At 39.9% G+C, this 15001-nt stretch overlaps 1 long non-coding RNA gene across 2 annotated transcripts in view; it reads left to right on the top strand.

Annotated features, from left to right (window-relative positions):
- Positions 1-14315, top strand: part of LOC148131573 (uncharacterized) — an 819361-nt gene extending 805046 nt beyond the window's left edge. The window contains exons 2-3 of one of the 2 annotated variants that reach the window (XR_015749067.1): positions 7963-8105; positions 13656-14315. This is a non-coding gene — a long non-coding RNA (uncharacterized LOC148131573). Of the gene's footprint in view, positions 1-6324; positions 8106-13655 lie in introns of those variants that run through there. The other variant, XR_015749066.1, reaches the window with a different exon arrangement.
- Positions 14316-15001: the final 686 nt, after the last annotated feature.

The following is a 15001-nucleotide window of genomic DNA, read 5'->3' as shown; positions in this document are numbered from 1 at the left end:
TAAGAGTCCTTGCAATATCTTTATCAGCCGATAAAGATATCTTCTCCTCCTCCGGTTTCACTCTCCAGAGAAACAAACGCTGGATATTCAGCAAACAGTAGCAAACAAAAACAGTTCAGTCACAGGCACTCACAGTCAGTAATCACAGTTAGTCACAGTAAGACACAGTAAGTCGCAGCAGCACACAGTTACAGTACAGCTTTCCAGCTACTAATGCTTCCTTATATTGTAACTTCTAACCGCACCCTTAATCGGCTAATTGCCTGCTGCATTGTGCTTAAAGTGATAAGCACTTAAACCATGATATCTAAGTTTTATATATTTATTCACCCAAACCATATTTGGTATCAATGTTATACCTAACATACTCCCCTTTTGGGTGAAATAAATATATAATACCTTTACAATCTAATCCCATATTTTTCACAACTCTCTTGGTGCTTACTGGCACCTTGGGCTTTAGTAAAATTATCAGCTAAATTGTCCTCCGACATACAGTACTCTAGCTGAATCATCTTACTTCTTACAGATTGTCTCACGCTTAGGTATCTTAGATCTGTATGCTTGCTCCTTGTTTTTACTCCAATATTTGTGGCCATTTGAATTGCTGCCTGATTATCTTCATGTATAATTATAGGATAATCTACAGTTATACCTATATCAATTAACATTTGTTTATACATTATTAATTCTGTACATAACAATGATAAACAGGAGAATTCTGACTCCATAGTAGACAAACTTATATGCTGTTGTCTTATTGACTTCCAGCCTATTAATGTCTTACCCAGCATTATGGCTGTTCCTGAAGTCGACTTTCTAGTGTCTCTTTCTGATGCAAAGCTAGCATCTGCATAAGCACTCAAAATTAAATCACCCTTTGGTTCTAAATACAATGAATAATTCATTGTCTTTTTAAGATATCTTAATATCCTCTTAGCTGCATTCCAGTGTCTTTCACATGGTGCAGAATTGAATCTAGCCAACTGATTCACACAGTACGATATATCTGGTCTAGACCAATTACTAATATAACTCAAACTACCAATTAAAGATTGATAAATCACCTTATCAAACTCAGGGCTTTGTTCATCAGTGTTGCTAAAATCCTGACTCATTGGAGTCTTAGCTGGCTTACAAAGCTCCATCTTGTAATCTTTTTAGCAATTTGCTTATCTTATCTTCCTGAGATATCTTAAAACCTTTCCGTGTTTTCTTTATATTCAAACCGAGATACTTCTTTATCTCCCCTAATTGCTTGATCTTTATTCTCTTTCCTAATGATGCTATTATTTTATTTGCTTCATCATTAGTTTCAGTAATCAATGCAATGTCATCTGTGAATAGTAATAATAATGATACTTTCCCATTTGTCACCCTCTTAAACAGACATGGATCAGCTAAACCAGCTTTAAATCCTATATTGTCTAGTTCCTTTACAATATACTGGTTCCATTCATAGCCTGATTGTTTAAGACCATAGAGACTTTTCTTTAACAACCAACAATCATTATTATCCTTATTTTCACTTTTAATACCAACAGGTTTTTTCATATAAATAATATGTTTTAATGGGGCGTGCAAGTAAGCAGTTTCCACATCTAGATGGTTAACTATATAGTTTTACTAGCTGCCCACACTAAAGCTGCCCTCAAGGTTGCTGCCTTAAGACTAGGTGCAAACACCTCATCGTAGTCATTAGCATTCTGCCTAAAACCTTGGGCTACTAACCTTGCCTTATGGATTAAATTACTATCTTTATCTGTTTTTACCTTAAATATCCATTTGCAGCCAATGGATTTCTTTCCTACAGGTAATTTGGCATTTTCATACACTTTCATATCTCTTAATGAATTCATTTCCTTATTCATTGCTGCATACCATCTTTCTTTTTCCTTAGTAGGATACTTTTTAATTTCTTCTACAGAATTAGGAACTTGATTAATCTGGCACACTGTGTTAGCCTGGTACCTATCAGGCGGTCTAGATACACGTGTAGTTCTTCTGGGAATTACAGGGCTTACAGGAGGACTTTGTTGAACTACTACCTGTTCATCTTCCTCATCCTGTTCAGCTATTGAATCTGTTTCTTCCTTTATGGGCACTATTTCATCCTGTATTTGTCTCTTTACTTTATTTTTAAAGTTACAGGGATAACTAATGGGATTTCTATAGGATTCAATAATTACATCTTTATTGGCATCCTGTTCTAATTTCTCCCATCCTTCATGTTCTAGAAATTGGGCACTAGCACTACATAACACTTTAGATGTGCCTTTCTCCCAAAATCTATATGCCCTATGGTTTGCCTGATAACCAACGAAGAAAAATCTTTTAGCTCTATGTTGCCCTTTTTTTCTGATTTGTGCAGGAATATGCACCCATGCTGGTGCACCAAATGTGTGCAGGTAACTTAGGTCAGGTTTCCTGCCATGCCACCTGGTAAATGGTATTTCACCTGTTGTTGTATTAACAACGTTGTTCAATATGTTATTAGCACACATTGTAGCCTCCCCACAAAGAATCAGGTAACCCAGAATCATTTAACATTGTTCTAACCATTGCCTGTAGTGTTTGGCCTCTTCTTTCAATAAAAGCGTTATGTTCTGGCCTGTATGGAGCAGACTTCTTATGCTCTATTCCAGATATCTTAAGTCTGTTCTGGAATTTGTTATTAATAAATTCCGTACCATTATCTGTCACCAGGGTTATCAGTTGGCGTTTAGACTTTCTTTCAGCAAACCTAAGCCAATTGAAAAAATGTTGATATGTTTCAGTTTTGCTTTTCATTAAATAGCAAAACCCATATCTAGAATAATGATCCATAATGCTCAGTATATATCTAGCACCCCCATACTGGGTTTCTTTGGACCTATGATGTCTGCAAATACCACTTCTAAAGGTTCTTTTGTTTTGAAACCATTTAGCCTATTTGCAGGCAATACTTTGCTCTTATCTTCACAGCAAACATTACAACGCAAATATTTATCACAAGGTTTTAACCTTATTCCTTCAGATAACTCAACTGTACGCTTTAGCATTTTAAAATTTACATGCCCCAAACGCCTATGCAATAAATGGATACATTCATCATGAGGCTTTATATTATTAAATACAGTTTGAGCCTCCCCTTTCTTACTATTATCTAATACATATAATGTTCCATTTAAAGCTGCAGTTACCTTTTTGTTATCTTTTTCAATTATGCAATTATTATCCTTAAAAGTAATTACATAACCTAATTTATCTAATACCCTTACTGAAAGCAAATTAAACTTTAGTTGCGGTACATACAACATTTTTATATCCTGGTTTATGTACGGACAACGCAAAACCTTGACCTTTCGCTTTCAGGTTCCAGCCATTGGCAAGTGATATATGTTGAGAACTTGTAGACATTTTTATAAATTTTGTCTTATCTCTTGTGATGCAGTGGGATGCGCCACTGTCAACCACCCATAGATTATTCTTCACATCAGAGTTGCTAAACATGGCTAGTTCAAATGCTTTCTTTGGCTTTTTTACATTCTGGCTTTTTCTCTTTTGCAGAATCTTGCCAAATGTCCTCTACCTCCACAATTAAAACATTTTTTTAATTGTGTATGCCGTCGAAGATAAATTCTCTTCTTCCAGGTGCTGTAATTTGCTTTGCTGGTTTCTTTCAAGCTTTGAAGATAATTTCTCTTCTTTCTTATCTTCTCTCAGCTCTCACGCCACGCCTTCTTCTGGCTTCTTCTAGTAGCCTGCCTGTAATCTCGGTTAATGAGAGGCTTTCTTTTGGCAATACCTCTAACGAAGTCACATAGTCATCATAGCTTTGATCTAATGAAGATAATATTATGTAGACTTGTTGCAGTTCATTAAATATAAGCTCTTTTTCTTGCAAATCTTGAAAAATGCTCTTCATACAGTTTAAATGAACTAACATATCTCCATTCCTCTGAAGATGCTTCGAAAAAGCTTCCGTGTAGATTTATATGTGCTCCTACACTGTCCCGAACATAAATCTTCCTGAGGTTCTCCCAGCAGTTTGCAGCATTTTCTTCTCCACGAATATGGACAAGCTGCTGATCACAGAGAGTCAGTCCTATGATGCATAAAGCCTGCTCATTCTTCAGTTTAAAGTCTTGTAACTTTTCGTTATCATCATCATTAGCAGGATCCCAGCTACTCACATCTGGTGGGTTTGCTATAATGTCCCACAAACCTTCTCTGCGTAGAAGTAAACTACATTTCATTGACCATGAAACATAGTTTGTTCCATCCAGCCTGGATATCATGGACAGTTGTGACAAATTTACTTGTGCCATTGCTCTTCAGATATTTTGACTATTTTAAACTAATTAAAACAGTTTGTTTTTACAGTAATGTGCAACTCACACCAACTCTCTCTGCTATATCCTGGTTAGTTAGACTATGCTGCTGGGCCCATAACCAATGTTAAGGTTTGGGATTTACCCCTAGAAGAGTATTGCAGCAGTAGTCAAACCAGGAAGGGTCCCAGAGTATACACACACTGAACACAAACACTGTTTGTAGTTTAAATAGTTTTTAATCCAGTTAGAGTTTAAGCATTGTCATTCAGTCCATTAAGTCATTCACAGTATTTCCATCCAGTAAGACTCACTAGTATAGTCCAAGTTAAGAGTCCTTGCAATATCTTTATCAGCCGATAAAGATATCTTCTCCTCCTCCGGTTTCACTCTCCAGAGAAACAAACGCTGGATATTCAGCAAACAGTAGCAAACAAAAACAGTTCAGTCACAGGCACTCACAGTCAGTAATCACAGTTAGTCACAGTAAGACACAGTAAGTCGCAGCAGCACACAGTTACAGTACAGCTTTCCAGCTACTAATGCTTCCTTATATTGTAACTTCTAACCGCACCCTTAATCGGCTAATTGCCTGCTGCATTGTGCTTAAAGTGATAAGCACTTAAACCATGATATCTAAGTTTTATATATTTATTCACCCAAACCATATTTGGTATCAATGTTATACCTAACAAAACCTCAGTATTCTTTCCTAAATTTACATCCCTTACAAGTGAGTCCCCAACCAGAAGGTGGTTTCCCTTTTTGGATGTCTTGCTCTTCTTGTGTGACTGGTGCGTAATACCTGATTCACACTTTCTCCTTTCCAAAGTAAGTTCTTCTTCTAGGACCACGATCCCCGGCTTACTTGAGTTATCATTATCACAACTACCTTGACCTGTCACTTTAGTGTCCCTATTAAGGTCAGCAAGGGCACTGTATCTGTTATGCTGGGACACAGCAAAAGCTTTGCATTTATGGTCCATAGCTCTCACCCTGCCAGATCCCACGGTTGTCCATACTGCCCTTTTCCTGTAGGATCTTTGTAGTAGTGGGGGCTGGTAGCACGGCAGCTCAATAGATGGCTGGATTGGGCATCTAATTTCTGCTTGGAGAGCACAGATTAGAGATTCTAGATAGGTAATCTGTCCATGTAGACTGGTAATTTTTTTACAAAGAGGACAAAGAGGATTTTATGGGTGACAAGACTATTCTGTCCAGGACCCTCACAGGTTTGAGGAATTTCTGGTTTTAAAGTCATCGGTAAGAAAATCTTTTCTTTCAGCAACTCTCCATTCATCTTCCTTGTCTATCCTGATGTTTGGATCTTGTGAAACCTTTAGTCTACATCAGGGTTAACAAAGGGACATGGTGGCTCAGTGGCTAAGACACTGAGCTTGTTGATCAGAAAGGTCAGCAGTTCGGCAATTCAAATCCCTAGCACTGCATAATGGAGTGATAAGCGCCTCTAGCTTTGGATCTCCAAATTCCTGGCTGGGGTCATTCCGGGGAGGGGGACCCATGTGTGTGGCTGGGAAGGAAGAAAGCGGGGTTGGCGGGGCTGAGAGGAAAGTGGATCTTTTGCTGCACGCATCTCCTTCACCATCACCATCGCCACCGCAGCGGCCAAAGCTTCATTCTCAGATGGCTTCTCTAAACCCCTCAGTGCCTTTATCAGGCCACCGTCCACCATGCACATCGGAGGTGACTGTTCTCGATCTACACTGGGCTTGAGGTTCCTGGTGGCGGACATAGCTCGAGTTTTCTAACTATATGGATCACAAGTAAAACGGAAAGGAGGGGAAAGAAAGCACAGTAAGAGCTCTCCGCTCAATCGCTGCTTCTTTTATAGAGAAGAATGGGAAGGGGGAAAACGGAAGATTTGCAGTTTGTGAAGCATTATCCAATATCCCAAACTTTAAAAAAATTAAAAATATCTAGTGGGTTAGTGGCAAAAGGTACTATCCGGAATGCAATCATGATTGCATTGGAACTGCATTGGGATTGCATTGGAACACATACATGCAGTTCCATTGAGCTTGGAGAGACAGAAGGTCTGAGAACTAAAAGATTTGCTGACATATTGCAGTAGTCTGGAAGGGAGGACACAAGGGTCTCCTGGTTTGGAGACCAACTCAACTGGTGTACCCCCAAATGATGACTAAAGTGAATCAGGAGGAAAATGGAGGATTTGCAGTCTGTGAAGCATTATCCGATATCCTAACTTTAAAAAAAATAAAAATATCTAGTGGGTTAGTGGCAAAAGGTACTATCTGGAACACAATCATACTTGTATTGGAGCTGCGCCATTTCTTTAACGAGGAGCCAAATGAATGAATGCCACGTCTCTGTTCATCATTTATTCCTTTAAGTTCATTGAGAGGGGCAATGTGGACAGTATAATAATTTTGAACAGTGCACGATGTTTGTTTTGCATAACCAAAGATAGATAAACATCTCTCTGAAGCTCTTTTGTCTTTGGAAATCCAACAAGATTAATTTTAAGCTGAGGTCATAAGCTCCATCAAAACTGACGGGGAAGAAGGAATTTAACTATCTGTACATTTCAATCAGTCAACTTGAAGTATCAAAATACCCATGATCAGTGTATATGTGAATTAGAATTCTTTTTATGAATTAGAATAACTTTTTATTGACTTTTTATTGAATTTTAGTTGATGGAGAGAACATATAATTCTGTGCATCTCAACCTCACTTGAAGCACTAGGATAATTGTAAAGAATTGCTGTCCAAGATGTTCAAACTTTGACTTGATTTAACAGAGATAGCTTTTGTTTTAAGCTCCCTCAAACCTGAGGGGGAAGTAAGAATTTAACTATCTGTACATTTAACCTGGGGATGGAAACACCAGGTGTTTCACAATAATAAAATAACATAGTTGGAAGATAATTTTGGAGGACTTCTACTCCAACCCTCTGCCCAAGCATAAGACCGTGTAATATTTTACATAAACAGTTATCCAACATCTTTTTAAAAACTTCCAGTGTTGGAGCACCCACAACTTGTGAAGGCAAACGATCCCACTGATTAATTGTTCCAACTGTCAAGAAATTTCTCCTTAGTTCTAGGTTGGTTCTCTCCTTAATTAATTTCCATCCATTGTTTCTTGTCCTGCTTTCTGGTGCTTTGGAGAATAGGTGATCCCTGTCTTCTTGGTTGGAACCCATCAAATATTGGAAGACTGCTATCATGTCACCCCTAGTCCTTCTTTTCAGTAAATTAGACATACCTAGTTCCAGCAATCATTCTTCAGATGTTTTAGCCTCCAGTCCCCCTGATCATTCTTGTTGCTCTTCTTTCCAGAGTCTCAACGTCTTTTTTTAAAATTGTGGCAAATATAAAAACTGGATGCAATATTCTAAGCGAGGTCTTTTTAAGGCTTTATAAATTCTTAATAATACCTCACATGATCTTGATTCTATCCCTCTGTTAATGCAGTCTAAGATTGTGTTGGGTTTTTTGGCACGGCTGTCTCAAGTTTAGGTAACTGTCCAGTAGGACTCCAAGATCCCTCTCGCAGTTACTTCAACTGAGCCTGGTTTCACCTAATCTGTATCTGTACATTTGATTTTGCTTGCCTGACTGTAAAACCTTACTTTTTTTTCACCAGTGAATTTCATTTTGTTAGATGGATTCCAGAGTTCAAGGCTTTTCAAATTCATCTGGATCTTGAGCCTATCTTCTGGAGTGCTGGCTATTCCTGCCAGCTTAGTGTCGTCTGCAAATTTGATGAATTCCCCATCTATCCCCTCATCCAAATCATTGAGGAATGTGGGAATTATTATTTGTTCTTTGTGTACGTGCAAGGACAACGGGCCTTCTGGTAGTTGACTGCAACACGAAGCAAGGAACAAGGTCAAAATGTTGCCATTTCTTACCCAGAACTGTAGCAAACTTAAACTTTGCAGCTTTGTATGCTTACACGAATAATCAGTGCATTTTGTGTGATGTAATGCGTTTGTGACAAGACACTAACAAAATTGTTACAAGGATTGCTTCTAATAAAAGAGGGTGTCAGAGTCTGCTTTGTGCTCTCATCCCGATCTTGCTTCAAGACGTCGTCTCAGTGTTTTCATTCATGAGAGACCACCACAAATGGTGACCCCGATGTGATCCATTCAAAAGTGATACATCTTTGGACCATCCATACTCATCGGCTGGCATAGCCTTGGTGCACCTCATCCCTGATTCGATCGCAGGCGATCGCCGTGGATCCCTCGTGAGTATGGGTGGAGGATTCTCTCACGACCAGAAATTGCACATTGAGGAACTAAAAGAATTAACCCAACAAAATTGTTTTACCTTTAAAAAGGGGGGCTCCCTTCATGCCCCCCTTACAAAAACCTCTATTGAGGAACTCCTAGAATACATTTGGCAACACAGCCCTTCTTATCCGGCTGAAGGCAGTATCAAAGCTACAGTATGGAAGGAGATTGGAAAGTACCTTCACGCAAGTCCTAAAGCCCCTCTGTCTATATTAATTGCTTGGAGGGTGGTTTTTGAGGCTATCTCCTTTCTAGAGCAACCCCTACTTGCCCCCCTTTCTGGACCCCCTCCCTATGTGAATCCTGCTGTACAACTCTTGCCCCCCGCTGTGACGCCTGTGTCTCTTAAACTGACTGCCCCCCCCCCGGAGGCAAATGAGATCAGTAAATCTCCCCCGACAGCTCCTAAAAATCCATCAGGAGATGTCAAGGTGGGAAATCCTAAAATAAATACACCCCATGCTGGAAGAGTTCAAACAGCTGTGCAAGTAGCTTTTCAAACAGGACAGCTGGAGGGGCAAGAGATTGACTCCATGCAATTGTTTCCCGTTCAGAGGCAAATTGATAATGCAGGAAATTTACAGGCTGTGTGGAATCCACTGCCTTTATCTCTTTTACGGGAAGTAAAGAAATCTGTGAGGGAGTTTGGCATATATGTCCAGGGCTTGCTTCACAGTCTGGGGCAAGCTCAAAAGATGATTCCACAAGATTGGAAAAATTTAATGAGAATAATTCTGAACAGGACACAATACGTGGTATTTGATGCAGAATATCAAAGAGAAGCAACTAACAGAGGAGATAATTTAGGGGGTTTGTATATACCTGATCAAATCTATGGGGCAGGGCAGTTTGCAACTGTGGAGCAGCAGGCAATAAATTTGCAGCCTTTGGTCGTGCGGGGGGGAGGCAACCTTGGCAGATTTGATTAAAGCTTGTGCTGTAGTAAGTTTGCAATTTTATAACATGGAGACCTTGGCTGTAGCTTTGCAAAAGGGTCTTAAACCTACTGGGAATTGCTTCAGTTGTGGGAAGCCTGGGCGTTTCAAAGCCCAATGCCGGGCCCCAGAGGGAGGTGCTGCTCTTTTTCGCCTCGTTCCTCAGCCTCTATGAAAAGGTTTTTTTGTGATTCCAGGGATTATTGATCAGGATTATACAAATATTATAAAAATTCAATTTTATTCAGATGTACCTGCTAATCTTGCAGCTAGAATGACTCACCCTCATGCCCTCCTCAAAGGAATCTCTGTGGTTCCCGATCTGCTTTATCCTTCCTCAAAACTCTCAGCCACTAACCTTTCTTTTTTTTAAACAAATTTTATTAAATTTTAAAGACATACAAAACATAAATACACAGAAACACAAAACATAAAAGCATAAAAAATCTCTTTTCTGAAAGTTGCTTAGTCCCGGGTCAAAACTCTTGGTACAAACACAAATTCAAATTCATATTCATTTTACATACCATTCCATATCTTATTGGCATTTTCGGTTTTCTGCGTAGCTTCTCCTCTCTTTTAAATTTTCTCAATTTTATTTTGTTTATCTCCTCTCAATTCGAATCATAGTGTTTGTCATTCTTTGTCTGTTCTATTTCCAGTTATCCATTTATCTTTCTTTTTTGAAGAAAAACTTCTCCTGTGCACTAAATGGAGTATGATGCCTTTATCTCTTTCCCCTATGTTTATAATACTTAATATAGAACACATAACTTGCATTGGGATTCTGTCTGGTGCGTTCTGAAATTATGCAGTATTGTCAAAACCAATACAGGTTTATTCATTAATATTGATATTCATTTATATCTTAAACATTTAGCACATTGCTTTTCAGTGATTTAACATGCTTTTATGGGAGCACCTATTTTCCATAGTTATTCCCCCCGCCCCCCACATCACATATTATAGATCATTATTTCATTGCAGTGTTCCCCCTTCTCCTACTTCAGGTCTCTCATTTCACAAAAAGTTTCGCTGGGATAACATAGTCTAGTCATTGATGTTGACAATCATTTATGTCTTAAACATTTTACCCCTTTCGGTTAGATATCATGCCTTTGTGGGAACACTTATGCTTTCCAAAATTGTTCCCCCCCACCCCAACATCCCATGTCTTAAATCATTGTTTCATTACAGTACTCCCCTTTTCTTAGCAAAGGTTTCACTAGATTATACTGAGTGTTTTGTCACATTTTGAATTACATATTGTTTCCAATTTTCTATGGTTATTTCTGGATGCAGGTGTAGAGGTGCGGTCTTGTGTGCCTTTCTGGAATCCCCTTTTCAGTGGAATTTGTCCATTATCTCTGGAGAACTTTTGCTTCTTTGCATCTTGCTCCCCACCATTAAGGCTTCTCATCTCTTCCTTTCTCCCTTGCTTCTTCTTCTCCTTGTCCTCTTTACCCCCTTGTCTCTCCACCTCCCTTTTATTCTGCTTTCCCCCTTTCACCTTTTTCTTCTCTTTTTGGGTTGTTTTTCCAGGTCTTAAAGTCTTCTTCTCCTTTCTCTCTTTCTTTTTTCCTTCCCCAACCAAAGTCACTTGTTCATCAAAGATGGCTTCTTCTTTGTCCCAGTCATCCTGTTGCTCATTCAGCTTTACATAAGTACAAACCGCCATTTCTAAAAATTGGAAAAGAGTGCCAAGGACATCTTTTCCTTCTTGCTTTTCTTTTTCATATTTTTGATATACAAGTTTCAGTCCATCCACAAGTGATGCCATTGTGTAGACATCCCTCGTAAAATTACAACAATATTTAGGGGCTATTAATTGAACCCGTCCCTATTTTGGCATCACTACACACATGCTCAGCCCCCTGTTTGATGCATTAAAGGGAGGAACCACTCCAGGGAATAAAATTACCCTTACAGATCATCAGTTAAAAATCACCCAGGACATACAGCACATTATGCAGAAAAGGTGGGTCGACCACTGTCACAACAATGCTCCTATTTCCTTAATCTTGCTCAATACACCTCAGCTACCTACTGCAATTCTTGCTCAAAGTCTCTCTAAACTTCTCATCCTAGAATGGATACATCTGCCTCATACTCCTCGTAAATCCATTAACCCCAAACCTTTGCTCTTCTCTATACTTATTCACAAAGGGCGTCAATGGACTAATCAAACCCTTAAAAATAATTTGGAAAAATTCAAATTTAAGACTGTCACAGGTTTGCCAGGACTTCAGAATGCATTCAATGTTTGTTTATTTACTCTTAACTTCCTCAATGAGTCCGGATCCCTCCCATGCTCAGCGGCATCACGTCATTTTGCTTCTTCGCCTCATCCTGAACCCAGACCAATGGTATATTTTCGTCAGCTTCCAGATCCTCAGTGGAAAGGTCCTGCTGAAGTTATAACCTGGGGACGAGGGTACACGGCTGTTTCCTACAACAACAACACCACCTGGGTCCCCGGACGGCAAGTAAGGCCTTTTCTACCCAAACCAGCCTTGCCTACATCAGCATCATGAAGCTGCCCGCTGCATTCATCATTTACCTCCTGGGTTTTCACATCGTTCCTGCCGATACGACAGCCACCCCATCCTCCTGCGACGCTTGCATTAAAACTACTCGCAGTGGAACGAAGACCCAATCCACCCTGATCTATCATACTTTGAAGCCTGAGTGCAACTCCACGACGGTCTCCCCTTGTCTGCATAACAACACTCAATATGCACGATGCTACACCAAACAAGGTATCCAATGCTATGAACCAAAGGCTGTGGGGCCCATCACCGCCTCGCTGTATGTCTATGCCTACAAAGGAGGATCCAGCTCTGACCTTGCCTCAATGTTCTCAACCAGTCAAGCAAAAAATGGGTACATAACCCATAATGTCACTCGGGGGGGTACCAACACCTCAGTATGCTTTGATGCTTGCTTTGCCATCAACAAATGTCAAGGTCCTAACGACGCTGCAGGAGTCACCTGCGGCTCACACAGCTGGCAGAGATCTTATCTACAGGAAAAGAAATATCTCTTTCAAAAGGTGTCCGGGACTAACGTGGGGGCCACCACTGTTTACAACTATTGGTATATCCCCATATATATGCTCAATAGAATTATAAGGTTGCAAGCTGTATTAGAAATTATAACCAATGAAATTGCTCTTGCTTTGAAAACACTAGCTAAAGAAAGTGCATTGTCTAGAACATATATCATGCAAAATCGCTTGGCTTTAGATTATCTCCTTGCCAAAGAAGGAGGAGTGTGTGGAAAGTTTAACCTTAGTAATTGTTGTATTGAGGTAGATGATAGTGGAAAAGTTATTCAACAAATTACTGATAGAATGATCAAGATTGCGCATGTACCTGTACAAACATGGAATGGTCTTGATTTTAGAGACATGTTTGGATCCTGGTTCCCAAAATTGCCTGGTTTGCAAGCTATTGTAGCGCTTATTGGTATGATTGCTGCGGGATGTATTATATTGCCTTGTGTATTACCTATCTTTGTACGCACTATTTCTAACAGTTTATCCCTTTTGGCTGAGAAAAAAGCCACTGCGCAGGTAATGGCTCTCTGGAATCAACAAATAACCACTGCCATCCGAAGATGAGATGGGAGAGCCAACCTGTGACGATCCAGACGAGGACAAGATGTTTGTGATGGTCGAAGAAGTCACGAACGCCATGGGTAACATCAGCATGCACAGCACTCTTGCCTACGTGCCTGACAAAGGCTGTTATTGGAACTAAACACTCCCTGTCTCTTAAAAAAGAAAAACAGAGGAGATGTGGGAATTATTATTTGTTCTTTGTGTACGTGCAAGGACAACGGGCCTTCTGGTAGTTGACGAAGCAAGGAACAAGGTCAAAATGTTGCCATTTCTTACCCAGAACTGTAGCAAACTTAAACTTTGCAGCTTTGTATGCTTACACGAATAATCAGTGCATTTTGTGTGATGTAATGCGTTTGTGACAAGACACTAACAAAATTGTTACAAGGATTGCTTCTAATAAAAGAGGGTGTCAGAGTCTGCTTTGTGCTCTCATCCCGATCTTGCTTCAAGACGTCGTCTCAGTGTTTTCATTCATGAGAGACCACCACAGAGGAAGATGTTGAAGTGTACAGAGCTTAAGAAAGAACCTTGGATACCCCACTGCATTCCTCCCTCCACATACAATGTATGCAGTTCCATTGAGCTTGGAGAGACAAAAGGTCTGAGAATTAAAAGATTTACTGATATATTGCAATAGTCTGGAAGGGAGGACACAAGGGTCTTCTGGTTTGGAGACGGAGTCAACTCCGTGTACCACCAAATGATGACTAAAGTGAGTCAGGAGGAAAATGGAGGATTTGCAGTTTGTGAAGCGTTATCTGATGTTCCAACCTTAAAAAAATATATATATCTAGTGGGTTAGTGGCAAAAGGTACTATCTGGAACACAATCATGGTTTTATTGGAGCTGCGCCATTTCTTTAACAATGAGCCAAATGAATGAATGCCACGTCTCTGTTCATCATTTATTCCTTCAAGTTCATTGAGAGAGACAATGTGGACAGTATAATAATTTTGAACAGTGCATGATGTTTGTTTTGCATGAGCAAAGATAGGTAAACATCTCTCTGAAGCTCTTTTGTCTTTGGAAATCCAACAAGATTAATTTTAAGCTGAGGTCTTAAGCTCCATCAAACCTGAGGGGGAAGAAGGAATTTAACTATCTGTACATTTCAATTCAGTCAACTTGAAGTATTAAAATACCCACGATCAGTGTATATGTGAATTAGAATTATTTTTATGAATTAGAATTAGAATTCCTTTTTTTATTGGCCAAGTGTGATTGGACGCACAAGGAATGTGGGGGATGTAATAGAATTTTAGTTGATGGAGAGACCATATACTGTATATACTCGAGTATAAGCCTAGTTTTTCAGCCCAATTTTGTGCTGAAAAAATCCCCCTCGGCTTATACTCGAGTCAGATTCCCTCTGAAAAAAAATGGTGTGGAGTCGCGGCCTCCGGCGGCAGCGACTCCCAACAGCCAGCCGGGAAGGGAAAGGCAAAAGCGCTTTGCCTTTCCCTTCCCGGGCGGCGGGACTGGGGCTGCGCCGGCGGTAGTGACTCCTGACTCAGGGGGCCTCTGAGGGAGGGGAAGAGAGTGACTCCTGCCTCCCGCTGTCATCATCATCTTCTTCTTTTGGGTTAGTGAATCAATTAAACCTTTCATGATAGTGAGATCGTTTCCCAAATTAATTATTTTTATTTTTGAAATTTACCAGTAGCTGCTGCATTTCCCACCCTCGGCTTATACTCGAGTCAATAAGTTTTCCCAGTTTTTTGTGTAAAATTGGGTGCCTCGGCTTATATTCGGGTCGACTTATACTCGAGTATATACGGTAATTCTGTGCAACTCAACCTCACTTGGGGCACTTGGCTAATTGTAAAGAATTGCTGTCCAAGA

This window comes from Notechis scutatus, chromosome 3 (assembly GCF_049901735.1).
Source record: "Notechis scutatus isolate UNSWTSFEM ecotype Mainland chromosome 3, rNotScu1.2, whole genome shotgun sequence".
Lineage (NCBI taxonomy): Eukaryota > Metazoa > Chordata > Lepidosauria > Squamata > Elapidae > Notechis > Notechis scutatus.
Note: the sequence above shows the minus strand (reverse complement) of the source record. Positions and strands in the feature narration are given on the sequence as shown.